Genomic DNA, 15,088 nt, shown 5'->3' with positions numbered 1-15,088 from the left:
CACGCCTGTAATCCCAGCACTTTGGGAGGCCGAGGCGGGTGGATCATGATGTCAGGAGATCGAGACCATCCTGGCTAACACAGTGAAACCCCGTCTCTACTAAAAAAAAAAAATACAAAAAAAAAAAAAATTAGCTGGGCTTGGTGGCGGGTGCCTGTATCCCAGCTACTCAGGAGGCTGAGGCAGGAGAAGGCGTGAACCTGGGAGGCAGAGCTTGTAGTGAGCCAAGTTTGCACCACTGCACTCCAGCCTGGGCGACAGAGACTCTGTCTCAAAAAAAAAGAACTTTTTGGCTGGGCGCGGTGGCTCATGCCTGTTATCCCAGCACTTTGGGAGGCAAAGGTGGGTGGATCACCTGAGGTCAGGAGTTCAAGACCAGCCTGGCCAAAATGGTGAAACTCCATCTCTACTGAAAATACAAAAATTAGCCGGGTGTGGTGGCTCATGACTGTTTAGTCCCAGCTACTTGGGAAGCTGAGGCACGAGAATTGCTTGAACCTGGGAGGCGAAGGTTGCAGTGAGCCGAGATCATGCCATTGCACTCCAGCCTGGGGAACAGAGAGAGAGACTCGGTCTCAAAAAAAAAAAAAAAAAAGTTTGTAGAGACGGGGTTTTGCTATGTTGTCTAGGCTGATCTCAAACTGTGAGCCTCAGGCGATCCTCCCCACTTAGCTTCCCAAAGTGGTGGGATTACAGGTGTGAGCCACGGTGCCTGGCCCTGACATGCTACCTGAAGTCTGAGACTTGACTCCTGATCCCCAGGGTCAGTTTCTTTACTGAAAGTTTTTCAATAAGCCATTTAGATAGTTGGCGTGATTACGTAGCCAGAGGGGGCATAAAAATCCCTCTAGGAACTTCTGCTTTGAGCTCTCCCATAGCCAAGATTCCTTGCATGGATCTCGGTGGTTTAATCCAGACAAAAAGCACAAATAAGGTACAGTAACTATAAGGATGGTAGGGAACTTGCACATGGAATCTCTTGGACTCCCAGTAATTGCCTAGACTTTCTTTCTCTTGCTATACTTTTAAATAAGCACTTTGTTTGAGCATGCTCGGTAGAGTTTGATGAGTTCTTTCAAATATCCTCTTCAGGAAGGACATCCCTGACTGCACTTCCCCTACTGCTATTCCTCTGCTCTTATTTCTTTCGTGGTATCTATCACTTTATGTAATCATGCATTTTTTTTGCTTAAATATTTACTTACAAGTTCTAAAATGTAAGCTCACTCTGGGCAGGATGTTTGTATTATTCACTGGTGTATTCCAGAGACTAGAACAATGCAATCACTATTTATTGAATGAGTTAACGAATGAAATAATATTATATTTATCTAAAACTCTTAAATGCTTTAAATAGATCTTTACTATATTTGGAACTTATTTTTGGACTTGGTGTAAGGTGAGAACCTAATATAATTTTTCCACATGAAAGTCAGTTGTTCCAATATCATTTGTTGAACAGTTTAATAATTTGAAATCCTAATTTATCAACTAAATTCCCACTCATAGGTCTATTTTTAGCCTCTCTTCTATTACATTGTTCTGTTTGTCTATTTCTGCATCAATACCACATTTTTAGTTATTGCAACTTTATAGTGTACTTTGATATATAGAAGGTCAAGTTTTCTCTCATTCTTTTGTTTCAAGGTTTTCTTGGCTACTACTGTGCTGCTTCTCTTCCAGATGTACTTAAGAATTCCATAACACTATTATGATATTGGTAGAATTGCATTGCATTTATAGATTATTTGGGTAAGGTTTGACATCTGTGTCATATTGAGGCTTCCTAAGTTACAACTCTTCATTCATTCAGACTTATAGAATTTTCCTATAATATCGTATGAGCTTGGCACATTTTTTGTGATAGATCTTTGACAGACTTTTCTTTCTGTCATTTTTGGTCTGGTTATGATTTTCTCTCTCTCGGGAGTCAAGTTTGAAAACTTTTGCTTTCCTAGGAATCATCCATTTTATTGGTATGCAGTGGTACATCGCACTTTTTCCCTATTTTTCGGTAATAAGTTGTGTGTTTGTGTTTATGTCCCTCCTCTCATTCCTAAGTTTTGGGTTTTCTTTCTTTTATCAGTTAGGATGACTTCAGTTGGAAATAACAGGAAATCGTGATTCAAATTGGCTTAAACGTTAAGGAAATGTATTATCTCACATAACAAAAAGTCCAGAGACAGACAGTTTCTAGCACATCAGAACTCTTGGTCCACTTTTCTACAATTCTGTGAGCACTGCCCTTGAGCTAGCAGCAAGATGATTATAATGGTTCTAAGCAGCATCATACCCAGACCGCTATAGAAAGAAAGGGACTATTCCTTTTATGTGTAGCCTTTTTTTTTTTTTTTTTTTTTTTGAGATAGAGTTGCAGTGGCGCAATTTCCATTCACTGCAGTCTCTGCCTTCTGGGTTCAAGCAATTTTCCTGCCTCAGCCTCCTGAATAGCTGGGATTAAGGCATGCGCCACCACACCCAGATAATTTTTGTGTTTTTTAGTAGAGACCAGCCAGGCTGGTCTCAAACTCCTGACCTCAGGTGATCCACCCGCCTCGGCCTCCCAAAGTGCTGGGATTATAGGCGTGAGCCACTGTGCGTGGCCTTGTGTCTCTTTTTGACAATGAGGAACATTTTCTCAGAAGTTCTGCAACCATCTTCCCATCATATCATATTGGTCACGACTGGGTCACATGCTCACTCTTAAAACCATCACGAGAAAGGGGACTGAGATGACCATAATTCACTTACCTTAATCATTTGGAGAGTCACCCATCTTGACACTATCTCTTTGTTCATCCTAATCAGACTCACCAAAGGTTTGCTTTATTAGTCTTGTCTCAGCTTTTGACTTCTGGCTCAAGTACTTTGCCTTTTGCTTGTTTTCTAATGTATTATTTCTTTCTTAGATTTCATTTATATTTACTGTATTATTCATTAATTTATAAACTTCTTGTTTTGAAATAGAGTCACAAAAGGCTATACCTTTTCCTCTTCTTCCATTTTGACCACACCCATTAGATTTTGAGATGTATGTATCCCTGTCATTGTTGTTTCTAAACAGTCTATAACTTTAGTTTTATTTTCTTCTTAACTCAAACTTTATTTGGAAAGGTGTTTTGTTGTGTTTGTTTTGTTCAAGAGAAATGAGCGCTACCTTTTTTGTTTTCTATTTTATTGCGGGACGGTCAGCAAATGTGGTCTGTACGATTTTTCTGTATGTGAGTATCTTTAAGTATATGTATGAAGACAATATTTTCTTTCATTTTAAAATAAAGTTTTGTTTTTTATTATAGCAATACACACCCTTAGTTTACATAGTATAATAGAATAGAAGGCATATAACAAGAAATAGCTGTTTATTGCCCCTTCCCTCACATCTCAGCTCTACTTCTCAGAGGCAACCACGTTCAATTCTTTCAACTATGTCTTCTGCTAATTTACCTCCGTATTTCCAAACAATACAATAGGCTGCTATTTCTTGATTTTTCAATATTAGACATTATCTATTTGATTTCCTACTATAGAATACGAGGACTATTCTTATTATACCGTGCTTACTCACTTCCCACTTTTCCTACCATGTGCTCCAACTAGCTTTATCACAATTTATGATTACTCCTTGTTGCTGAGACAAATAGTGTTGTCTGCTTATATTTCCCTTCTTGAACAATCTTTTTTTCCTCTAGATATAATAAATGCCTCATTTTCGTATATTTTTTAGTTGTCTATGTGTTTATTAGCTTTTCCAAAGATTTAAAAAAATGTTCTAAAGCAACTTAATACTATTTTCCATGTAGTCAAGTGCACCATGTAGCTTTTCAGTTTTTCTTCCTTCCTTTTTTTTTTTCCATTAGCAAGATGTCCCTCCTTTTTTGACACTGTTTTCGGTCATTTGATCTCTGGACCTCTTGCACAGCTGTTGTCCTAGGACTTCTCTATCTTTTATATGAAATCCTGTTTCCTGAATCTTATGTCTTCCTATTTCTTGGTTTCTTCCTTGTGTGGCTGCAGCATGTTTGCCAGGGCATCCTGAGAAAGGGTTTGCAGGTGATATAGTGGAGGCCATAATGCCTCACCTCATACTCACTCAACTTACCTGAATTCACCTGCAGCTGCTGGCTGGGTCAATTTCTCCTGAGAATTAAACTATGACAGGCAAAAATTAGTAACCTGCAAATAGTCACCCTGGGTAGGAGAGAGGCCCTAAGAGTCTAACTTCTCCTTATACAGAGTTTACAATTATCCTCTCATTTTTAGAATCATTCTTTAACCATATATTTTGTTGTACATGATTCCTCCAAATTCCTGAACTTTTTCTAAGATCTTCCAGGAAAATTAGCTTGCTTTTCATTAGCATTCCTTTCTTTAGGGAAATAAACTCAATTCCCTATTACCCAATTTTCTATAACAACATGACCAAGATTTGTGGTTATACCAATGTTACTTCTTAGATATTAGACAAAAATAATGTTAAATGGTTGAATAAAAGAGACATCTTTATATCTCTGTTTATCTTAATTAGACTTGTCAGAAGTCTTTTTTATTGGTCTTTTCACAGAATTAGTTTTTGATTGTTTGATCACATCTTCCTTCTGTTTGCAGTCTTGTACATTGTAATCTCTTCTATTTTGTAATATTCTTAGTCTTGAATAATACAAAAAAAGTATATATTTTCACTACCACACTAGTCTCTCTGTTTACTGTACTCCTGTGCCCACTGGAATGAAATGTTCCTTAATTTTTCTATTTTTGCTGAAAACCACAATTTCAACAGATAATTTAAATTATACAAATTGTTATCTCAACAAGATTACTTAAGACTTGTCAAACACATTGTAACATACATTTCTGTAACTGTTGTTAGCCAAATAATTAAACTCTTCAATCTGCGATTTCTACATATCCAACAGGAACCTATGTCTTTTTTTTTTTGAAGGCAATTTTATAACTTTATTTGATGTATTTGACGATCAGCGATTAGTTCTCATCCACATTGACTGTAGATTTTCAAGAGTGGCAACAGGTACATAAGTAACCAAAGTATAGAGCTTATTTGGTAAATCTTCATCCTCATTACGTTTTCGGGACAGCCGCACACGGATTCGGTATGGGACATTCTTATTCCTTTGGCCCAGACAGCTTTGTTGAGCCTGATATCAATGCGCGCATCTGGAGTTCCCATCTCCTTCATGGCAAATTTCTGAAGCTCTTTGAGTGCCCGAGGGGCACACTTCTTGAAGCCCACTCCATGGATGTGCTTGTGAATGTTGATGGTGTATTCTCGGGTCACCACCTCGTTGATGGCAGAACGGCCCTTTTTATTCTCGCCACCCTTCTTTGCGGGAGCCATTCTGCCGGGTCCAAGTTGGAAAGGAAGAGCGCGAGGGATTGTGGGAGAAGGAAAGCCGAGAATCTATGTCATTTAATAGATCATGCTTTGGGTGTCAAGTCTAAGAATTCTTTGGCTAGTCCTACGTCCCAAAGAATATGTTCTCCAGTTTTGTTTTGTTTTTTTAAGTTTTATAGTTTTATTTTCCACATTTAAACCCAGGATCACCCAGGCACAGTGGCTCACACCTGTAATCCCAGCACTTTGGGAGGCCAAGGCAGGAGGATTGCTTGAATCCAGGAGTTTGAGACCAGCCTGGGCAGCACAGTGAGACTTGGCCGCTAAAAAAAAAAAAAAAGTTACCTGGGAAGTCTCAGCTACTTGGAAGGCTGAGGTCGGAGGGTTGCTTGAGTACAGGAGGTCAAGGCTACAGTGAGCTATGATTGCACCACTGCGCTCCAGCGTGGGCAAGAGAGTGAGACCTTATCTCAAAAATGTACATGAATTAGTAAGTAAATAAACCCAGGATCCATTTTGAGTTTATTTTTTATGAGGTATGATACTTAAGTTAAAGTTTATTTTTTTTTCCTATGGATGACCGATTGCTCCAACAATCATTTGTTGAAAAGGCCGTCTTTCCTCATTGAATTGGTTTTGCACCTTTGTCAATAATCAGTTGGGCGTATTTGTGTGGGCCTATTTCCTGTTCTCTATTCTGTCCCATTATTCTGTGTCTATCACTCTGCCAATACCACACAATCTTGATTATTGTAACTACATTGTAAGTTTTAAAATTGGTTAGACTGATTCCTCCCAATATTCTTCTTTTTTCGAGATTTTAAAGCTATTCTAGTTCCTTTGTCTTTCCATATACATTTAAAAATAATATTGTCTATATCTATAAAAAATCACGCTAGGATTTTGACAAGAATTGTGTTAAAGGTGTATATTAGTTTGGGCAGAATTGACTTCTTTACTATATTAAGTTTTCCAATCCATAAACACGATATGTCTCTCCATTTATTTAGATTTTTACAAACTTTCCTTCATCAGTGTTGTGTAGTTTTTGTCATGCAAAACCTATACATGTTTTGTTAGATTTATACCTATTTCTTTTTTCTTCTTAGTATTGTAATTGTAAATGATACTATTTTAAATTTCAGAGTCCACATGTTCATTGCCAATATGTAGAAATACAATTGATTTTTTATCTTGTATGTTTATCTTGTATGTTGCAACCTTGCTGAAGACTGACTTATTAGTTCTAGGAGTTTTTAATGTACTCTTGGGATTTTCTAGGTAGACAATCACATCATATATAAGCAGGGGCATTTTATTTCTTTCTTTCCTACCCATATGCCTTTTATTTTCTTCTCTTATCTTAGTGAACTGGCTAGAACTTCCAGCATTATGTTGAATAAGAGTGGTACTAGCAGACATCTTTGCTTCGTTTTGATTTTAGGGGGAAAGCATGCAGTCTTTCATTGTTGAGTATGGTGTTAGCCAAAAGTCTGTGTAGATGCTCTTTATCAAGTTGAGGAAGTTTCCCTCTATGCCCTCTCCTTTTTGCTTCTTTCTTTTTTTAATTTTTTTTAGACTTTTCATCAGGAATAGGTGTTAATTTTGTTGATTTTTTTTGCATTGATTGACATGATTTTTTATGGTTTGACATGATTCTTGATGTGGTTTTTCTTCTTTAGCATGTTAACATGGTGGATTACATTGATTGGTTTTGAAATATTGAACCAGTCTTGCATTCCAGGAATAAACCCCACTTGGTCATGGTGTATAATTCTTTTTATATGTTAGTAAATTCTATTTGCTAATATTTTATTTAGTAGTTTGCACCTATAGTCATGAAAAATATTAGTCTGTAGTTTTCTTGTGTGTGTGTGTGTGTGTGTGTCTGTGTGTGTGTATTAAACCTGTATGTGTCTTTAGCCCAAGATATGATATGTCTATCTTGGTATATGTGTCATGGGCACTTAGAAAGAATGTGTGGTCTTTGTCTGGCTTTGGTATCAGGATAAACTAACTTTGTAAAATGAATTGGAGTGTGTTCCTTCCTATTCTATATTCTGAAAAACATTGTATAGAATTGGCTAATTCTTCTTCAAATGTTTGGCAGAATTCACCAGTAAAACCATCTAGGACTGGAGATTTCTTTTTGGGGAGTTTTAAAATTATGAATTCAATTTCCTTTATAATTACAGAGCTACACAAGAATCTATTTCATTCTGGATGAATTGTGGCAGTTTGTGCTTTTTGAGACATTATTTCATCTAAGTTGGCAAATTTATGTGTTTAAAATTATAGGCCAGGCACAGTGGCTCATGACTGTAATCCTAGCACCTTGGGAGGCCGAGATGGGAAAACTGCTTGAGGCCAGGAGTTTGACACCAGCTTTGGCAACATAGTGAGATTCCCATCTCTATTTTTCAAAAAATAAATATGGGCCAGGAGCAGTGGCTCACTCCTGTAATCCTAGCACTTTCAGAGGCTGAGGCAGGCAGATCACCTGAGGTCAGGAGTTTGAGACCAGCCTGACTAACATGGTGAAACCCTGCCTCTACTGAAAATACCAAAATTAGCCTGGTATGGTGGGGTTTGCCTGTAGTTCCAGCTACTTGGGAGGCTGAGGCAGGAGAATCACTTGAACCTGGGAGGCGGAGGCTGTAGTGAGCCAAGATCACGCCACTGCACTCTGCCTGGGTGACAGAGGGATACTCTGTCTAAAAAAAAATAATAAAAATATATATAATAAAAATAAATACATAAAATTATAGTATTCCCTTATTCTCCTTTTGATATCTGCTGGTTTATTGGTAACTTGTATCTTTGCTCTCTCTGTCAGTCTTGCTTGAGGTTTGTCAATTTTATCTTTTCAATGAGGACCAATTTTCTCTATTTCTTATTTATTTTCTCTATTGTTTTTCTGTCGTCAATTTCACTGTTTTGTGTGCTTATCTTTATTCTTGCCTTCTTTCTGCTTGCTTTGGGTTTATTTTGCTCTTCTTTTTTTAGATTCTTGAGGTGGGAGCTTAGATTATTGATTTGAGATTTTTCTCTATGCAATTAGTGCTATACATTTCCATTCTAATACTGTTTTAATTGTGTCCCACAAATTTTTATATGTCGTATTTTCATTTTTATTCCATTTAGTGTATTTTATTTTATTTCCCTTGAGACTTCCTCTTTGACCCATGGATTATGCAGAAGTGTGTTGTTTGGTTTCCAGGTACTTAGAGATGTTCCTGTTATCTTTCTGTTATTGATTCTAGTTTGATTTCATCGTGGTTGGAAAACATGCTCTGTATAATGTTGAGTCTTTTAAATTTGTTGAGGATTTATTTTGGCTTAGCATATGATTTATCTCAGTGGGCACTTGATAAAAATGTGTGTTCTGCTGTTTTTGGGTGGAGTGTTATATAAATATTGATTAGATCATGTTGCTTGATGGTGTCATTGAGTTCTTCTGTATTTTTGCTGATTTTCCGTCTAGTTGTCCTATCAATCATATTGAGAGAGGAGCGTTGAAGCTTCCAGCTATAATTGTGGATATGTCAACTTCTACTTTTAATGCTATCACTTTCAATTCACATATTTTGTAGCTCTCTTGCTTGGTGAATTTACATTTAGGATGTCTTTTTGGTGGATTGGCCCTTCTATCATTAAATAAAGTCCTTTTCTGTCTCTGGTAATTTACTCTGCTCTGTGGTCTACTTTATCTGATGCTTTTTTGGGTGGTGGTGCGGCCACAGTTTGTTTTTTGTTTTTTTTTCCTGTGGTATTGCTAGACTAGTGCATTTACTATCTAAACATTTTCAGTCATGCTAGGCTGCCCCTTTCCTTGTCTTTTGGGGAGGAAGAGAAGGATTTTCCTGAGGAGTTTTTTCTCTATACCTTTGGCATTTCTGGGTTGCTGGCTTTTTCAGCTCCAGATGTAGCATACATGAAAGAAAAAGAAAACCTACGGAACTCATCACCATTTTGTTCCCCAGGTTCCAAGGTCCCTTGCTCATCTGCTTTCTTTTCTCTTTTCTCCATTTTTAAGTCTTCTTATTTCTGTTTTATATATAATATCTAGGGTTTTTAGCTGTACTTAGCAGGAGGAATAGGGAAAACTACCTCTATTACATATTTTCAGTAGTCTGGAAGCTGCGTGTGCGTGTGTGTGTGTGTGTGTTTGAGACAGGGTCTCACTGTGTCACATAGGCTGGAGTGCAGTGGTGCAATCATACTTCACTCTAGCCTCAAACTACTGGGATCAAGCAATCCTCCTGCCTCAGCCTCCCACCCAAAGTGCTGCAATTACAGGCATAAGACACTGAGCTTGGCATATTTTTATTTATTATTATTATTAAGATGGGGTCTTGCCCTGTTGCCCAAGCTAGAGTGCAGCGGTTTGATCATGGCTCACTGCTACCTTGACCTCCCAGGCTCAAGCTGTCCTCCTGCCTCAGCCTCCCAAGTAACTGGGACCACAGGCACACACCACCATGCCCAGCTAATAATTAAAAAATTTGTGGCGATTCCTCAAATACCTAAATACAGAAATATCATTTGACTCAGCAATCCCATTACTGGGTACATACCCAAAGGAATAGAAATCCTCTTATTATAAAGACACATGCACATGTATATTCACTGCAGCACTATTCACCATTGCAAAGACATGGAATCAACCTAAATGCCCATCAATGATAGACTGGATAAAGCAAATGTGATACATATATGCTGTGGTATACCATACAGCCACAGAAAAGAATGAGATCATGTCCTTTGCAGGGACACAGATGGAGATGGAGGCCATTATCCTTAGCAAACTAACACTGGAACAAAAACCACATACCTCATGTTCTCATTTATAAGTGGGAGCTAAATGAAGAGAACACATGGACACAAAGAGGGGAAAAACACTGGGGCCTACCAGAGGGTGGAAAGTGGGAGGAGAGAGAAAATCACGAAAAATAACTAATGGATCCGAGGCTTAGTACCTGGGTGATAAAATAACCTGTATAACAAACCCCCATGACACAAGTTTACCTATGTCACCAACCTGCACATGTATCCCTGAACTTAAAATAAAAGTTAAAAAAAATTTGGGGAAGATGGAGTCTCGCTATGTTGCCCGGTCTGGTTTTGAACTCCTGGGCTCAAGCTATGCTCCTAATATTTTTAATATACATATTTGCACTTATATTTTCATCAATACATAGAGTTATTCATAGTCTATATTTCCCCCTTGAACTTTTTGGGGGATAAAAAGCACCCAGATAAAAATAAGCCAAACTAACCATAGGAGAAGTCTCTAGGTGAAGGACTTATGGATGCTTTTTTAATTTCCTTTTTCCTTATTTTCTACCATTAGTATGTATTGTAAATAACATTTGGAAGCTCAGTGTTCTATGCACCTTATTTTACTATTATGAAGTAAAATCCTGTTTATTTCTACATCACTTTTATGAATACAATTGAGTTTTATAGGCCTTCTTTTTGCTTATTTGCTAACCAATAAAATTTCAGGCTTTAACTTTAAAAATGCAAATTTTCATAAGAAATATAAGGAGCCTCAGAAAGAGATGTCCCCTCTCCCTTTGATTAACAGAGGAGCACTATCCTTCTTTGTCATAAAGCTGCTTCAAGAATCCAATTTGATAAGGTGTTAAACTGAAGCGTTTTATTAAAATATCAATATTGCTTTCTTGGACAAAATGGAGATGTGTGGATATTCATATTTGTTTGCAACCTGTTCTGTTGATATCAATCTGTCCTTGGAAGTAAAATTTGAGTAATGAGACCTTGCAGAATTCCTTTAAAAACTGCCACATCCTGTGAAAATTATCTTCAAAAATAAATCCATGCTTCATTTTGATATTATTTCAAAATCTGTCACCTGAGCAATAATGTTTTAATTTACTTCTATATACTCCTGCACAAAATAAATACTTGTAAAATTGCTCTGTCAAATTGGAAGTGGATCACTGATACCTTCATTTTCTCAGTTATTCATGTTGGGGGAAAGAAGCTCATGGTTCTGTAAGATATTCTACTTCAATGCAAAAATTGGGAGAATTATTTCAATTAATTAACAAATCCATGGTGAGCCGAGAGTTGAAGGCTGTGCCCTATGCTGGCAGTCTCAAATAAAGCAGCTAAGAGAGAGGAGAGAAACCTTAGGCTCCAGCAGAAGCCTTCCTGTCTCTGTGATATACCAGCTCAGGATAACTCTGTTAAGGAGTCATTTTGCTGAACAAATCTGCAGAGCCATCACAAAGAGAGTAAGAAAAAAAATACACATATTTTAAAAATTGTTTGTGGCCTAAGAACCTCAAGCAATTTCAATTTCCAAGGGAAGGAATTCAGGGCACTATACTCCATAAATTCTTAAATATTTTATTTGCTGCTAGCAGTCAGGTAGAAAAAATAGCCCAGGGCACTGTCTTCCAGGAATATGTGAGTTTTCTTTACGAAAATGAGGCCCACCTGGCAGTAGAATGAGTTTCCCATAATTCCAGTGACCTGACGGTAAGGGATTGGCTTTCCTTAGAAACTGGGGGCCACTCCCTGGTGCGTGGGAGATCTGGTGCATGGGAGAACTCAGAGCATCTTTGTGTATGCTTTCTGAATGTGTATTCTGAAAGTTTAACAGGTGATGAAATAGGTACCCAGAAAGGGGCATGTCAATTCATGTCTAGCTTATGTGGAGACTTCCAGCTTCTACCTGAACAACCTGAAACTGGTTCTGAGTGAATTCTTTCTTTCTCTTTCCCTCTCCCCTTCCTCTCTCCATCCCTCTCTCTGTGCTTCTCCTACCTTCCTTTTTTTTTGTTTTGTTTTTTTGAGACGGAGTCTCACTTTGTCACCCAGGATGAAGTGCAGTGGCTCTATCTCGGTTCGCTGCAACCTCCGCCTCCCGGGTTCAAGCGATTCTCCTGCCTCTGCCTACCCAGTAGCTGGGACTATAGGCGCCCGCCACCACCAGCTAATTTTTGTATTTTAGTAGAGACGGAGTTTCGCCATGTTGGCCAGGCTGATCTCAAACTCCTGACCTAAAGTGATCCACCTGCCTCAGCCTCCCAAAGTGCTGGGATTACAGGCGTGAGCCACCATGCCTGGCCTCTTTTTTTTTTCTCTTGGAAGAAATACACAAATAAGCTAAGTCGAGGTGTGTGGAATAACTTTGTGTCCTGCAGTGCATTTTTAAATCTTAGGAATGAGACAGGTGACATGACTATAGATTTGCAACTAGCCGTGCAAGTATTCAAAAGCCATCAGTACTGCTATAGACGGTAAATAGATAATAAACGAATATTATGAAAAACTTTATATAGATAAATATGACAACTTAGATAAAACGGACAAATTCCTTGACAGCTGCACACAAACTATCTAGGTTCATTTAAGGAGAAATAGCCTTAATAGCCCTATACCTATTAAAGAAATGGAATGTTCAAGGGGGGAGGGGCCAAGATCGCCGAATAGGAACAGCTCTGGTCTGCAGCTCCCAGCGAGACCAACTCAGAAGGCTGGTGATTTCTGTATCTCCAACTGAGGTAACCAGTTCATCTCACTGGGAATGGTTAGGCAGTGGGTCCAACCCGTGGAGAGCGAGCAGAAGCAAGATGGGGTGATGCTCCACCCAGGAAGTGCAAGGGGCAGGGACCTCCCTTCCCCCAGCCAACAGAAGCTGTGAGGAACTGTGTTACCCAGCTGGGTTACTACGCTTTTCCCACGGTTTTTGCAATCTGCACATCAGGAGATTCCCTCGTGTGCCTACACCACCGGGGCCCTGGGTTGCAAGCACAAAACTGGGCAGCTGTTTGGGCAGACACGGAGCTAGCCGCAGGAGTTTTTTTGTACCCCAGTGACTCCTGGAACCCCAGTGAGACAGAACCATTCACTCCCCTGGAAAGGGGGCTGAAGCCAGGGAGCCAAGTGGTCTCGCTCAGCAGGTCCCACTCCCACAGAGTCCAGCAAGCTAAGAACCACTGGCTGGAAATTCTCGCTGCCAGCACAGCAGTCTGAAGTAGACCTGGGACAATTGAGCTTGGTCATGGGAGGGGCGTCCGCCATTACTGAGACTTTAGTAGGCGATTTTTCCCACAGTGGTTAGAAGGCTGGGAGGTCTGGGCTGGGCGTGGCAAAGCGGCTGTGGCCAGACTGCTTCTCTAGATTCCTCCTCAATGGGCAGGGCATCTGTGAAGGAAAGGTAACAGCCCCAGTCAGGGGTTTACAGACAAAACCACCATCTCCCTGGACAGAGCACCTGAGGGAAGGGGCGGCTGTGGGCACAGCTTCAGCGGATTTAATTGTTCCTGCCTGCTGGCTCTGAAGAGAGCAGCTGATCCTGACTAGCGGGATTCTCCCAGCATAGCGCACCAGCTCTGCTAAGGGACAGACTGCCTCAAGTGAGTCCCTGACCCCCGAGTCTCCTGACTGGGAGAAACCTCCCAACAGGGGTTGACAGACACCTCATACAGGAGAGCTCTGGCTGGCATGAGGCTGGTGACCCTCTGGGATGAAGCTTCCAGAGGAAGGAGCAGGCAGCAATCTTTGCTGTTCTGCAGCCTCCACTGGTGATACCCAGGTGAACAAGGTCTGGAGTGGACCTCCAGCAAACTGCAGAAGAGGGGCCTATTAGAAGAAAAACTAACAAACAGAAAGCAACAACATCAACATCAACATAAAGGAACCCCACACCAAAACCCCATCCAAAGGTCATCAGCCTCAAGGATCAAAGGTAGATAAATCCATGAAGATGAGGAAAAACCAATGCAAAAACACGGAAAACTCCAAAAACCAGAATGCCTCCTCCTCCAAATGATCACAACTCCTCTCTAGCAAGGGCACAAAACTGGACGGAGAATGAGAATGACGAATTGACAGAAGTAGGCTTCAGAAGGTGGGTATTAACAAACTCCTCTGAGCTAAAGGAGCATGTTCTAACCTAATGCAGGGAAGCTAAGAATCTTGATAAAAGGTTACAGGAACTACTAACTAGAATAACCAGTTTAGAGAGGAACATAAATGACCTGATGGAGCTGAAAAACACAGCACGAGAACTTCGTGAAGCATACACACAAGTATCAGTAGCCAAATTGATCAAGTGGAAGAAAGGATATCAGAGATTGAAGATCAACCTACTGAAATAAGGCATGAAGAAAATATTAGAGAAAAAAGAATGAAAAGGAATGAACAAAGCCTCCAAGAAATATGGGACTATGTGAACAGACCAAACCTATAATTGACTGGTGTACCTGAAAGTGACGGGGAGAATGGAACCAAGTTGGAAAACACACTTTAGGATATTATTCTGGAGAACTTCCCCAACCTAGCAAGACAGGCCAACATTCAACTTCAGGACATACAGAGAACACCACTAAGATACTCCTCAAGAAGAGCAACCCCAAGACTCATAATCTTCAGATTCTCCAAGGTCAAAATGAAGGAAAAAATTTTAAGGGCAGCCAATGAGAAAGGTCAGGTTATCTATAAAGGGAAGCCCCTCAGACTAACAGCAGATCTCTCTTCAGAAACCCTACAAGCTAGAAGAGAGTGGGGGCCAACATTCAACATTCTTAAAAAAAGAACTTTCAACCCAGAATTCCATATCCAGCCAAACTAAACTTCATAAATGGAGAAATAAAATCCTTTCCAGACAAGCAAATGCGGAGGGATTTTGCCACCACCAGGCCTGCCTTCCAACAGCTCCTGAAGGAAGCATTAAATATGGAAAGGAAAAGCTGGTACCAG

The 15,088-nt window shown here is 39.6% G+C and overlaps 1 pseudogene; it reads right to left on the bottom strand.

Moving 5' to 3' along the window:
* Nucleotides 1-4,973: 4,973 nt before the first annotated feature.
* On the bottom strand, nucleotides 4,974-5,392 carry LOC101129479 (large ribosomal subunit protein eL31-like; annotated as a pseudogene).
* Between the last annotated feature and the right edge of the window lie 9,696 nt (nucleotides 5,393-15,088).

Source organism: Gorilla gorilla, chromosome 1, assembly GCF_029281585.2.
Source record: "Gorilla gorilla gorilla isolate KB3781 chromosome 1, NHGRI_mGorGor1-v2.1_pri, whole genome shotgun sequence".
NCBI classification, from domain to species: domain Eukaryota; kingdom Metazoa; phylum Chordata; class Mammalia; order Primates; family Hominidae; genus Gorilla; species Gorilla gorilla.
This window is presented reverse-complemented; position numbering and strand designations above follow the sequence as displayed.